The 15,182-nt window shown below is 47.8% G+C and overlaps 1 protein-coding gene across 2 annotated transcripts in view; it reads left to right on the top strand.

The window, feature by feature from the left end:
- The window catches only part of IL5RA (interleukin 5 receptor subunit alpha), an 89,952-nt gene that overhangs the window by 10,614 nt on the left and 64,156 nt on the right, over window positions 1-15,182 (top strand). The window contains exon 1 of one of the 2 annotated variants that reach the window (XM_072132003.1): window positions 9,145-9,266. The exons of the other annotated variant lie outside the window; for it this stretch is intronic. The gene's annotated coding sequence lies outside the window, so the exon portion shown is untranslated. Of the gene's footprint in view, window positions 1-9,144; window positions 9,267-15,182 lie in introns of those variants that run through there. 2 annotated transcript variants of the gene reach the window in all.

The following is a 15,182-nucleotide window of genomic DNA, read 5'->3' as shown; positions in this document are numbered from 1 at the left end:
TGTAACACCACAGATAACACAGTGATATCTCTCTGAGTACAGATCATGTAGTAGATGTGACCTGCAGTCCTATGTAACACCACAGATAACACAGTGACATCTCTGAGTACAGATCATGTAGTAGATGTGTCCTGCAGTCCTATGTAACACCACAGATAACACAGTGATATCTCTGAGTACAGATCATGTAGTAGATGTGTCCTGCAGTCCTATGTAACACTACAGATAACACAGTGATATCTCTGAGTACAGATCATGTAGTAGATGTGTCCTGCAGTCCTATGTAACACCACAGATAACACAGTGATATCTCTGAGTACAGATCATGTAGTAGATGTGTCCTGCAGTCCTATGTAACAGCACAGATAACACAGTGATATCTCTGAGTACAGATCATGTAGTAGATGTGTTCTGCAGTCCTATGTAACACCACAGATAACACAGTGATATCACTGAGTACAGATCATGTAGTAGATGTGACCTGCAGTCCTATGTAACACCACAGATAATACAGTGATATCTCTGAGTACAGATCATGTAGTAGATGTGTCCTGCAGTCCTATGTAACACCACAGATAACACAGTGATATCTCTGAGTACAGATCATGTAGTAGATGTGTCCTGCAGTCCTATGTAACGCTGCGCAGGACCCGCCAATGCAAGAGGCAGCAGTGGGGATATCACACGCCCCATGATAAACCACCCCCATAAGCTTCATTACTATGTTTTCTAATACACTCATTGGGTCATTGGGGGTTGTTTATCATTGTTTTTTATGAGCTTTTTAGGCATAAAACAGTCTCAGAATTGTCACATTGAGGTTTTATGATCCAAAAATAGACATAGAGCCGCCCCAAGGAGCCGCCTAACGATAAATAACCCCCATTATCTCCCTTGGCGGCAGCATTGATACCTCCATGCCGGGCAATTATCTATGAGCTGCAGCGGGGAAAGTATTGGATACAGAATATTTCTCCAGACCTTTGTCTGCAGCTCCGGAGGTCGGACGTTAAAACTTAGTTAACATTGTGTTTACAGCCAGAAATGTCTGTTCCGGTGCCGCTCCTTGGTGGCCCTGGTTGTGCTTTGGGTCATTTTCCTGCTGATAGACCCTAGGACCCATACTCAATACTCCTGATAAATGGCCCCATCCATCTCTCCTTCTATACGGGGCAGTCGTCGTGTCCACCCCAAAGTATTAAGCTTCCCCCCCCCCTAACCCCAATGCCAAGCTCCATGGTTGGAATTGTATCATCCTTCTTCTTCCTCTAAACACATTGGGGCAGATTTACTTACCCGGCCCATTCGCGATCCAGCGGCGCGTTCTCTGCACTGGATTCGGGTCCGGCCGGGATTCATCAAGGTAGTTCCTCCGCCGTCCACCAGGTGGCGCTGCTGCGCTGAAAAGCATAGGAACACGCTGGAGTTCACCGAGCCGGGCTGAGTGAAGGCTAGTGCAAGCTCCGCGACAGATTTTCTTTTTTAAATGCAGCGTTTTTTTGTAGGGCGGCACGGTGGCTGAGTGAGTAGCACTTCTGCCTTGCAGTCCTGGGTTCGAATCCCACCCAGGTCAACATCTGCAAAGAGTTTGTATGTTCTCTCCGTGTTTGCGTGGGTTTCCTCCGGGTCCTCCGGTTTCCTCCCACACTCCAAAACATACTGTTATGTTGTTTAGATTGTGAGCCCCATGGGGACAGGGACCAATTTGCCAAGCTTTGTGCAGCGCTACGTAATCTGTGTGCGCTGTATAAATAAAGAATTATTATTATTATTTCCGAATCCGTCGGGTTTTCGTTCGGCCACGCCCCCCGATTTACGTTGCGTGCATGCCGGCGCCGATGCGCCACAATCCAATCGCTTGCGCCAAAATCCCGGGGCAATTCAGGGAAAATCGGCGCAAATCGTAAATATTCGGGTAACATGTTGGGAAACCGCGAATCGAGCCCTTAGTAAATGACCCCCAGCGAGTCAAGCTGATCCCAAAAAGTTCTATTTTGGTCTGATCTGACCACATGATCTTCTCCCCTGCCCTGGACCATGAATGGTGATGGTCTGGACATGAGGAGATCCTTGTGCGTCCTGCAGGATCCTGTTGCTCTGGGTAATCCCAGCTCTCCTCCGCTCAGTGACCGGGTCCTCCCGTGTATTTCTGACCTTTCCCTACAAGGTGAGACCTTCCTTGGAGCTCCGAGGACGATTGACACTCATCTTGTCACCTGTAGCCCCTCTCCGCCCCGTACAAATGACCAATCCCCTCGCTGAATACAGAACACAAGCAACTTGTCGCTGGAAGGGGATAATACAAAGGAAAGGAAAGGAAAATCATCATTGCATAATAACATTTTTTTTTTAAATGATGGGGGCAGAGTTGTGGACAACAATCCTGAATATCACCACTGCATTATTAAAGAAACCAGTCCGGTACCTCAGAAAAAAAATCACCATTCTCACAAACACACGGTCAGTGTGCAAGCCACACCAGCCACACCTGGCACATGCACAAGCCACACCTGCCACATGCACAAGCCACACGCACAGGCCACAAATGCCACACCTGCCACACATGTCCCATGCACAAGCCACAACAGCCACACCTGCCACATGCACAAGCCACATCAGCCACATGCACAAGCCACATGCACAAGCCACACCTGCCACATGCACAAGCCACACCTGCCACATGCACAAGCCACAAGTGCCACATGCACAAGCCACAAGTGCCACATGCACAAGCCACACCTGCCACATGCACCTGCCACACGCCAAGCCACACCTGCCACACATGTCACATGCACAAGCCACACCTGCCACATGCACAAGCCACACCTGCCACATGCACAAGCCACACCTGCCACATGCACAAGCCACACCTGCCACATGCACAAGCCACACCTGCTACATGCACAAGCCACACCTGCTACATGCACAAGCCACACCTGCCACATGCACAAGCCACACCTGCTACATGCACAAGCCACACCTGCTACATGCACAAGCCACAAGTGCCACATGCACAAGCCACAAGTGACACATGCCCAAGCCACAAGTGACACATGCCCAAGCCACACCTGCCACATGCACCTGCCACACGCCAAGCCACACCTGCTACATGCACAAGCCACACCTGCCACACCTGCCACATGCACAAGCCACACCTGCCACATGCACAAGCCACACCTGCCACATGCACAAGCCACACCTGCTACATGCACAAGCCACACCTGCTACATGCACAAGCCACACCTGCTACATGCACAAGCCACACCTGCCACATGCACAAGCCACACCTGCCACATGCACAAGCCACAAGTGCCACATGCACAAGCCACACGTGACACATGCCCAAGCCACAATAGCCACACCTGCCACATGCACCTGCCACACGCCAAGCCACACCTGCCACATGCACAAGCCACAATCCTCCTAGCAAATGGCGAGAGCAGATGTGGCAATCAGAGATACAACCAGATCCTCAGGGTTCACCCCTTAAAGAAGTAATAAAATTCCCACAGACCAATCTGCATTACCTCCTCCTCAGACACCCCCCAATAAGACACCTTATTAGCAGCCCCAGTAAGCAGGAATGGGTGCTATACTCCTTCTTGTTCACCCTTATCTAGTCAAGCATGCCCGGATCACCACAATAAACTGGGATTTCATGTGGGCCATCCACAAAGACAATCCATTTGCCGGCCGCAGCTCCATGTAAGACCGGAATCAAATGACCGGGCAACTCATATCCTTGAATGCTCCTCAACTGCACCAGAAACCTGCCAGACCCATCTGTCATGGAAGCAAAAAGACTGATCCGCAGCTCATCCTCAGCCAACAAAACTGACTACCCGCTGGCCTACCCCGACTCCAAATCACCAACTCCCCAATTCAAAACGCTCCAAAAAATGCCCATAGAAACACTAAGTGAAAGGGGCTCCTCTCATACTCAAAAACACAAACCTAACAAACCAACTCCACAACATGTTCAATGACCCCGACTTCTGCCATCCGCCCGTCCACCTCCACACCCCCAATCGGCTTAAAAAGAAAAGCGAGAGTCGCCAAATGCCTATGAGCCACTGCACCTGAGAAACCCCTATCAAACGACAAAGCCATATAACTGAAAACAGCCCCATGCCCACACCGCGGGACCCTTGAATCACACCAATCATCTTGGAACAAGAACCGCTCTCTCCATACCTTTTTGTAAGCCAACCACCTGGAAGGTGCCAACAACTTCCGAATCCAGGTCAAAAATCTCAACGCACCATGTCCCAAAATATCTCCAGGCAGTTACCTCCCCCAGGTATCAACTTGTGAAACTTGTCCAGCTGTAAGCGAGACAAAGCATCCGGCATGTTACTCTCAACCCCAGGGACATGCACCGCCCTAAACAACACATTCCAACTCAAACAAAGCAACGCCAGATGCTGCAGCAACACAATAACATGAAGAGATGAAGCCACCATGTTGTCACAATCAAAAACCCACAACTCCACAGCCACCACGATCGGGAACATTTCCAACAAGCACCAATTATCCGATATACCAGCATCCCGCCACTTGCCACACAACAACACTCCACTCCCCTTAAGAAAAATGCCCCAAAACCCGCAGATGCTGCAGCATCTCCAAACCGATAAATCTTCACATTGGAAACCGGAGCCATCCACAATGTTTTCCTAACAATTCGATCCCATACCCGCAGGTAAGCTTCATGCACACCCCGCAGTCTGACCAAATGTTATGGACGCTTTACTCCCACCGTGGTTCGAGACAAACGTCTACAAAACACCCGCCCAATCAGCACAATCTGACAAGCAAGGTTCAATTTCCCCAACAAAGACAGTACAGCCGGCAGTGTCATCTTTGACTTCACTATCACTTCCTGAACGACCAAAAGCAAATCCTCCAATTTGACCACTGGCAGCCAACACTCCATAAGCTCTGAGCCAATCTCAATCCCCAAGAAGCATAAAGTGACAAGTGCCACCACCAAAGGCACCCAAACCTGTCAAACACCTCAACATGCGCAACAAAACCAGACAATCAAAGCCCCTAGCTGGCCCAACGCAAAGGAAGTCATCCAGGTAATGGAAATCTGCCTTCAACCCTGATGCCTCCCGGATGAACCACTCCAAGCATTAGCGAAAAGCCTCAACGTAGGTGCAAAAAAAGGAGCAGGCCATGGGGAAGCGCGTATCAATGTAATACTGCCCCTCAAATCAACAGCCAAGCAGATGCATACACTCCGAGTGAACCGGCAAAAGGCAGATTTAATATCAGGGCCCCCTGACCAGCCTCCTGCACCGACATAACCGCTGCATCAAAGGACGTGTAAGACACCGACGTCAATGAGGTATCATCATCATTCACTGATGCCCCCTGTGGGTAAGACAGATGGTGAATAAGACTAAACTTACTCTGCTCTTTTCTAGGCGCTACTCAGGAACCAGTGCGGAAGGAAAGGGGCCCAAAATCCTACCTAAACGCTCCTCCTTTGCTGACTTCTCCCTCACTACTAACAGACTCTTTGCAGCTGACTCCTTAAATGGTATCTGAAACCTACCGAAACCAGGCCACAGCATCAAGATTTATCGGTGTCTGAACTGCCTCCCACTGACCTGAACTATTGCCTCTCTTAAAGCATCGGGGATAAGGAGTAGTTAAGAGCCCCCATATCCCAAACACTTACAGAGATTACCCAACACGCCCAGACTTCTGTCCCTGACTGAAAGGATGACCCTGCCACTGGTTCACCACCAAAATACGACCATCTGACCACACCACGCGGCACCGTCATCAACCGCATCCACAACCCAATTTCTCTGTGATCCCTCTCTAAAGATGGCTGAACCGCCATCCGCTGAAGAAACTGTTCATGGTATCTGAGCTGCACCGTCCCTCTGTAAGTCTTCTGCGCCTCCCAAATAGTTTCAGCATTCTGGATGCTTTTCCCCAATCTCTCTACCCAGGATTGCAAAGGTGTTAAGCCAATTCCGAAATCTCCGCCGCTCCTTTCCCTTTTCCCACCGTTCCATACGAAACCACTTCAGAGGTAGAACAGTAAAAATATCTACGTTCTCCTGTCTCCAAATCTTCTCCTTCACTTCCTAATTCAGATGACCCCCCCCAAGGACTCCCTAAAGCAGATATACAAGTTATACTATGCCGGGTCAGAGACCGGCAGCGACTTCGTAGCACCAACCTTCTTATCAGTCTGTACTCCTGCCTCCAAGGAAGCCCCCGCTGCTCCAAACTCAGCCCCCACAGATTCCACATTCTCACTGTCCAACCCAACTTCCACATCTGAAGCCCCAACTGCAACCCAAAAGAACCCTCCACAGCCCACATTAATCTCTGAACATCCTGAAGAATATCATTAAGGGGCCCAGCCGCAAGACCCCTCATTGTAGTTGCCCCGACTCCTTCCCAAACCTTACTGGTGCAACGCAATGCGTGAACGCGACCTTTGTTGCAAAATCGCAGAGTCAAATACATGTAACTCAGACTGACACATTGTAAGTGTATCAGGTCTGGACAATGCGCTCTAAACTGATACATTGTAGCAAATCTGTACATATCAGGTCCTACTCTCAGCTAAGTGGAAACAATTGTATCCAGTGTAGATAAAGCTTTGTCTTCTATGTATCAGTCTGGGGCTCAGGTTGTTTAGCTCACAGAGCGTTGTCCAGATTGGATACAGTTGTATAAGTGGCAGCCATGTTTCTGATGGTCTTGTAGGGATGGATCGGGTTTCAAGTCTCTTGATTTAGGAGATCTGTTCTGTAAGTTTGATGAGGTTTTGGTGCCTCGTGCCTCTTCCTTCCTCTCCTCCTTGTGGTCGCAGGGTGTCAATCGATTTGCATCCTGTGGCTGTGAAGTGGTTCCTCCTGCGCAGTGCGGGGACGGTGGTTATCGCCTGGGCCTCCGCCTTCCGGGACGGCCCCGACCACTGAGGCTCATCTCCTCTCACTTACATTTCTATGTATTTCTCATAGGAAAATTACCTGGAAATATCAGCCCTGGGCTACAACTCCTAGTACAGCGATAGTAGTGGGTGTCACCCAGCTTTCCACGGACCCTGAGCTGTGTCTTTACTGATGTACAACCTGTTTATCTATAAACATAATTGGGAAAACTGGACAAAAATGGTCAAAAATGGAAGCTTTTTTAAATGCACCGAAAACGCCACATGTAGCATCACCCTAAGGGTAATGCCACAGGTCCAAGGTGCTGTTTAATCGGCTGGTGCAGTTTGCGCCCCGGCTCCTTTCGGGGACCCAGCACTGCTCTGTTCCAGGCCGCAGTACATTTAGAGCTGTGCTTTGTGTCCGGGAGGCAGTGGAGCAGGGCAGGGCTGGTAACTGGAAGGGGTACTTGCTGTCCTTGGATCAGGCAAAAGCGTTTGATCGGGTTAACCACGAGTACCTCTGGTCTGTCCTTCTGAGGTATGGCCTGCCGGGGGAGTTTGTCAATTGGCTGAAAGTTTTGTACGCAGGGGCAGAGAGTTTCCCGCTTGTGAACGGTTGGATTGGCCGCTCTTTTGAGGTCGGGTCTGGTGTTCGCCAGGGTTGTCCTCTGAGCCCACTACTGTACGTGTTCGCGATTGACCCATTCCTTAGGAGGGTTGATCGTGGGCCGTTGGTGGGAGTCGGGATGGACCGGGCAGCACCGGAAGCCACTCTAAGGGTGGTAGCGTATGCCGATGATGTCACCGTTTTCGTGTCCTCGGGAGGGGAGGCGCAATGGGTGATGTCAGAGGTTGACCGCTACTCAGAGGCTTCTGGGTCCAAGATCAACCGGGATAAGTGTGAGAGTCTCTGGCTGGGAGAGGGGGATCCAGGCTTTGATCTCCCGGACACTCTTCTAGGGCCCCAGGACTCCGCCAAAGTTCTCGGCATCGAATTTGGCCAGGGGGATTACCCCATGCAAAACTGGGACGGCAGGCTTAAGATCGCTGCTCAGAGGGTGGACCAGTGGAAGGGTTGGTCTTTGACCCTCAGAGAAAGGGTTAATCTGATCAAAACCTACCTGCTCCCGTTACTGATTTATCTGGGCAGTGTGTGCATGTTGCCGGAACCCCTCTGGACTCGGGTCTACAGTCTGTTCTTCCAGCTGTTATGGGGGAATAGGCTGAACCTAATCAAGAGGGAGGTTACTTACCGCACGAGGAGACAAGGAGGGTTGTGTATGGTCAACCCTGTGGTGTTCCTAGTGAATACCTTTCTTAAGATCAATGTAGCAAACCTCTGGAAAGAGAGGGCTCCTCCGTGGGTATACTCCTGCAGGGGATGGGCTCCTCCGTGGGTATACTCCTGCAGGGGATGGGCTCCTCCGTGGGTATACTCCTGCAGGGGATGGGCTCCTCCATGGGTATACTCCTGCAGGGGATGGGCTCCTCCGTGGGTATACTCCTGCAGGGGATGGGCTCCTCCGTGGGTATACTCCTGCAGGGGATGGGCTCCTCCGTGGGTATACTCCTGCAGGGGATGGGCTCCTCCGTGGGTATGCTCCTGCAGGGGATGGTTTAGGCCTTTCTTCCAGGAATGGGAGACAGGAGGGCGAGTGAAGGATCTCCGTACACCGCATGGGCATCTTCCGGCTTACGCTACCCCGGTTCTGAAGGTGATTCGCCGGTTTGTGTTGTGAGTGTATATAGTGATATTGGGCTTTATAGTTATTGTTGTGTATTGTTATTGGTATTATTGTTATGATTTTTATTTTATTATAAGGATAGAGTTAAATATTAGGGAATGTATATGGAGCGGGTAAAAAAAAGCTTTTGTCTGGTTTGATGTGTGTCTGGGCCAGGAGGCAGATGCTTTGGTTTCTTTCAGATGATGTTGTTGTTGTTCTGTTTTATTAATGCCGGGACTTATGTCATGTTACGTCTTTGTATATTGTTGTGTTGTACCAGATGTCCTAGTGACGACACCTCAGCTCTGTGTAGTGGTCAGGGAGTGCGGAAGTCTGGAATGAGGGGAAAAGGAGGAGAAATGGAGTAACTTTGATTCTTCTTAGATGTTGGAAACCCCCCTAGTGTCATCGGGTCGGGGTCCGCTCCCTGTAGGCTGTGGTTCTTGGCAGCAGATCTGGGGTCCTCGGGGGTGCGGGGGCTGCTGTAGATTACACGGCTACACAAGATCACACAAACATTTTGGAAAGTGAAAGTTTCTTTATTACTGGTTTGTCTTTATTAAATCTCTCGGTCCTCATCCCCATGACAAGAGCCAGAGCCGGAGCTCATAGTCCCCTGCCAGGGGCTCAAGGTAGGAGGAAGAGGAGGGTCCCGTCATGTAACTGCAGAGCTGCCTCTATGCCACATACTCTAGTTACATCCAGAGCTGCCTCTATGCCACATACTCTAGTTACATACAGAGCTGGCTCTATGTCACATACTCTAGTTACATACAGAGCTGCCTCTATGCTTCATACTCTAGTTACATACAGAGCTGCCTCTATGCTACATACTCTAGTTACATACAGAGCTGCCTCTATGCTGCATACTTTAGTTACATACAGAGCTGCCTCTATGCTACATACTCTAGTTACATGCAGAGCTGCCTCTATGCTGCATACTCTAGTTACACCCAGAGCTGCCTCTATGCTGCATACTCTAGTTACATACAGAGCTGCCTCTATGCTGCATACTCTAGTTACATACATAGCTTCCTCTATGCTGCATACTCTAGTTACATACAGAGCTTCCTCTATGCTGCATACTCTAGTTACACCCAGAGCTGCCTCTATGCTGCATACTCTAGTTACATACAGAGCTTCCTCTATGCTGCATACTCTTGTTACACCCAGAGCTGCCTCTATGCTGCATACTCTAGTTACACCCAGAGCTGCCTCTATGCTGCATACTCTAGTTACATACAGAGCTGCCTCTATGCTACATATTCTAGTTACACCCAGAGCTGCCTCTATGCTGCATACTCTAGTTACATACAGAGCTGCCTCCATGCTGCATACTCTAGTTACATACAGAGCTGCCTCTATGCTACATATTCTAGTTACATCCAGAGCTGCCTCTATGCTCCATACTCTAGTTACATGCAGAGCTGCCTCTATGCTGCCTACTCTAGTTACATGCAGAGCTGCCTCCATGCTTCATACTCTAGTTACATGCAGAGCTGCCTCCATGCTTCATACTCTAGTTACATGCAGAGCTGCCTCCATGCTTCATACTCTAGTTACATGCAGAGCTGCCTCAATGCCGCATACTCTAGTTCAGTGGTTCGTGACCCCAGCGGGGTCAAACGACCAAAACACAGGGGTCGCCTAGAGCCTATAGAGCCACGATTTTATTGTGTTTTTATTGCGAATCGCATGGTTTGGGGTCACCGCAACATGAGTAACTGTATTGCGGGGTCACAGCATTACAAAGGTTGAGAACCACTGCTCTAGTTACATCCAGAGCTGCCTCTATGCTACATACTCTAGTTACATCCAGAGCTGCCTCTATGCTACATACTCTAGTTACATCCAGAGCTGCCTCAATGCCGCATACTCTAGTTACATGCAGAGCTGCCTCTATGCTTCACACACTAGTTACATACAGAGCTGCCTCCATGCTTCACACACTAGTTACATACAGAGCTGCCTCCATGCTTCATACTCTAGTTACATCCAGAGCTGCATCTATGCTTCATACTCTAGTTACATCCAGAGCTGCATCTATGCTTGCTACATACTCTAGTTACATACAGAGCTGGCTCTATGTCACATACTCTAGTTACACCCAGAGCTGCCTCTATGCTTCATACTCTAGTTACATACAGAGCTGCCTCTATGCTGTATACTCTAGTTACATCCAGAGCTGCCTCTATGCTTGCTTCATACTCTAGTTACATACAGAGCTGCCTCTATGCTTCATACTCTAGTTACATCCAGAGCTGCCTCTATGCTTCATACTCTAGTTACATCCAGAGCTGCCTCTATGCTCCATACTCTAGTTACATATAAGGCTGCATTCATAATTAATCTCGGCAGAGATCAGTGTTATTGTGGGAGCTCAGGAGAAGGAATGATCTAATAGTTGAAAGAAAAACAACTGCTCTACTTTGCCTGGCCTTCCTGCAGATTTCTTTGACGCAGCTTTGGCTGTGACTGGAGTAGACATGATATATTTATATTAATGACAAGTTTCTCCCCATTTTCTGTAGAAATTAGTGATTTATGTGATAACTGGGGCGGAAGCAGGAGAGACCCCATAAACCTGTGTTATTTGTTATACTATCATTAATTCCTGAGTATTGTTGGGCTTGTGCTATATGGTTATATAGCTCAGTATATATAGATCATGTATGGCAGCATTATGACGACATTGTGTGTGAGGACAGTAGTATATGGCAGTATTATACATGCACAAATAGCATCTCACTAAGGGCACTGTATAGCGGAATAACATGGCATGTAGTGAGCTCCACCTAGTGGTGGTGTATAATCTGTATGTAGTGAGCTCCACCTAGTGGTGGTGTATAATCTGTATGTAGTGATCTCCTCCTAGTGGTGGTGTATAATGTGTATGTAGTGATCTCCCCCTAGTGGTGGTGTATAATGTGTATGTAGTGATCTCCTCCTAGTGGTGGTGTATAATCTGTATGTAGTGACCTCCTCCTAGTGGTGGTGTATAATGTGTATGTAGTGATCTCCCCCTAGTGGTGGTGTATAATGTGTATGTAGTGAGCTCCACCTAGTGGTGGTGTATAATCTGTATGTAGTGACCTCCTCCTAGTGGTGGTGTATAATGTGTATGTAGTGATCTCCCCCTAGTGGTGGTGTATAATCTGTATGTAGTGAGCTCCACCTAGTGGTGGTGTATAATCTGTATGTAGTGATCTCCTCCTAGTGGTGGTGTATAATGTGTATGTAGTGATCTCCCCCTAGTGGTGGTGTATAATGTGTATGTAGTGAGCTCCACCTAGTGGTGGTGTATAATCTGTATGTAGTGAGCTCCACCTAGTGGTGGTGTATAATGTGTATGTAGTGATCTCCTCCTAGTGGTGGTGTATAATGTGTATGTAGTGATCTCCTCCTAGTGGTGGTGTATAATCTGTATGTAGTGATCTCCTCCTAGTGGTGGTGTATAATGTGTATGTAGTGAGCTCCCCCTAGTGGTGGTGTATAATCTGTATGTAGTGATCTCCCCCTAGTGGTGGTGTATAATGTGTATGTAGTGATCTCCCCCTAGTGGTGGTGTATAATCTGTATGTAGTGATCTCCTCCTAGTGGTGGTGTATAATGTGTATGTAGTGATCTCCTCCTAGTGGTGGTGTATAATGTGTATGTAGTGATCTCCCCCTAGTGGTGGTGTATAATGTGTATGTAGTGATCTCCCCCTAGTGGTGGTGTATAATCTGTATGTAGTGATCTCCCCCTAGTGGTGGTGTATAATGTGTATGTAGTGATCTCCCCCTAGTGGTGGTGTATAATGTGTATGTAGTGATCTCCTCCTAGTGGTGGTGTATAATGTGTATGTAGTGATCTCCTCCTAGTGGTGGTGTATAATGTGTATGTAGTGATCTCCCCCTAGTGGTGGTGTATAATCTGTATGTAGTGATCTCCCCCTAGTGGTGATGTATAATCTGTATGTAGTGATCTCCTCCTAGTGGTGGTGTATAATCTGTATGTAGTGATCTCCCCCTAGTGGTGGTGTATAATCTGTATGTAGTGAGCTCCCCCTAGTGGTGGTGTATAATCTGTATGTAGTGATCTCCTCCTAGTGGTGGTGTATAATCTGTATGTAGTGATCTCCCCCTAGTGGTGGTGTATAATCTGTATGTAGTGATCTCCTCCTAGTGGTGGTGTATAATGTGTATGTAGTGATCTCCCCCTAGTGGTGGTGTATAATGTGTATGTAGTGATCTCCCCCTAGTGGTGGTGTATAATGTGTATGTAGTGATCTCCCCCTAGTGGTGGTGTATAATGTGTATGTAGTGATCTCCCCCTAGTGGTGGTGTATAATGTGTATGTAGTGATCTCCCCCTAGTGGTGGTGTATAATGTGTATGTAGTGATCTCCCCCTAGTGGTGGTGTATAATGTGTATGTAGTGATCTCCCCCTAGTGGTGGTGTATAATGTGTATGTAGTGATCTCCCCCTAGTGGTGGTGTATAATGTGTATGTAGTGATCTCCCCCTAGTGGTGGTGTATAATGTGTATGTAGTGATCTCCCCCTAGTGGTGGTGTATAATGTGTATGTAGTGATCTCCCCCTAGTGGTGGTGTATAATGTGTATGTAGTGATCTCCCCCTAGTGGTGGTGTATAATCTGTATGTAGTGATCTCCTCCTAGTGGTGATGTATAATCTGTATGTAGTGATCTCCCCCTAGTGGTGGTGTATAATCTGTATGTAGTGAGCTCCTCCTAGTGGTGGTGTATAATGTGTATGTAGTGAGCTCCTCCTAGTGGTGGTGTATAATGTGTATGTAGTGATCTCCCCCTAGTGGTGGTGTATAATGTGTATGTAGTGATCTCCCCCTAGTGGTGGTGTATAATCTGTATGTAGTGATCTCCCCCTAGTGGTGGTGTATAATGTGTATGTAGTGATCTCCCCCTAGTGGTGGTGTATAATGTGTATGTAGTGATCTCCCCCTAGTGGTGGTGTATAATCTGTATGTAGTGTGCTCCTCCTAGTGGTGGTGTATAATCTGTATGTAGTGACCTCCCCCTAGTGGTGATGTATAATGTGTATGTAGTGATCTCCCCCTAGTGGTGGTGTATAATCTGTATGTAGTGAGCTCCCCCTAGTGGTGGTGTATAATGTGTATGTAGTGATCTCCTCCTAGTGGTGGTGTATAATGTGTATGTAGTGATCTCCTCCTAGTGGTGGTGTATAATGTGTATGTAGTGATCTCCCCCTAGTGGTGGTGTATAATGTGTATGTAGTGATCTCCCCCTAGTGGTGGTGTATAATGTGTATGTAGTGATCTCCCCCTAGTGGTGGTGTATAATCTGTATGTAGTGATCTCCCCCTAGTGGTGGTGTATAATCTGTATGTAGTGATCTCCCCCTAGTGGTGGTGTATAATGTGTATGTAGTGATCTCCCCCTAGTGGTGGTGTATAATGTGTATGTAGTGATCTCCCCCTAGTGGTGATGTATAATGTGTATGTAGTGATCTCCCCCTAGTGGTGGTGTATAATCTGTATGTAGTGATCTCCTCCTAGTGGTGGTGTATAATGTGTATGTAGTGATCTCCCCCTAGTGGTGGTGTATAATCTGTATGTAGTGATCTCCTCCTAGTGGTGGTGTATAATCTGTATGTAGTGATCTCCTCCTAGTGGTGGTGTATAATGTGTATGTAGTGATCTCCTCCTAGTGGTGGTGTATAATCTGTATGTAGTGATCTCCCCCTAGTGGTGGTGTATAATGTGTATGTAGTGACCTCCCCCTAGTGGTGGTGTATAATGTGTATGTAGTGATATCCCCCTAGTGGTGGTGTATAATGTGTATGTAGTGATCTCCCCCTAGTGGTGGTGTATAATGTGTATGTAGTGATCTCCTCCTAGTGGTGGTGTATAATGTGTATGTAGTGATCTCCCCCTAGTGGTGGTGTATAATGTGTATGTAGTGATCTCCTCCTAGTGGTGGTGTATAATGTGTATGTAGTGATCTCCTCCTAGTGGTGGTGTATAATCTGTATGTAGTGATCTCCTCCTAGTGGTGGTGTATAATGTGTATGTAGTGATCTCCCCCTAGTGGTGGTGTATAATCTGTATGTAGTGATCTCCTCCTAGTGGTGGTGTATAATGTGTATGTAGTGATCTCCCCCTAGTGGTGGTGTATAATGTGTATGTAGTGAGCTCCCCCTAGTGGTGGTGTATAATGTGTATGTAGTGATCTCCTCCTAGTGGTGGTGTATAATGTGTATGTAGTGATCTCCCCCTAGTGGTGGTGTATAATCTGTATGTAGTGATCTCCTCCTAGTGGTGGTGTATAATGTGTATGTAGTGATCTCCTCCTAGTGGTGGTGTATAATCTGTATGTAGTGATCTCCCCCTAGTGGTGGTGTATAATGTGTATGTAGTGATCTCCCCCTAGTGGTGGTGTATAATGTGTATGTAGTGATCTCCCCTAGTGGTGGTGTATAATGTGTATGTAGTGATCTCCTCCTAGTGGTGGTGTATAATGTGTATGTAGTGATCTCCTCCTAGTGGTGGTGTATAATGTGTATGTAGTG

This window comes from Engystomops pustulosus, unplaced genomic scaffold (genome assembly GCF_040894005.1).
Source record: "Engystomops pustulosus unplaced genomic scaffold, aEngPut4.maternal MAT_SCAFFOLD_197, whole genome shotgun sequence".
In the NCBI taxonomy this organism is placed as follows: Eukaryota; Metazoa; Chordata; class Amphibia; order Anura; family Leptodactylidae; genus Engystomops; species Engystomops pustulosus.
Note: the sequence above shows the minus strand (reverse complement) of the source record. Positions and strands in the feature narration are given on the sequence as shown.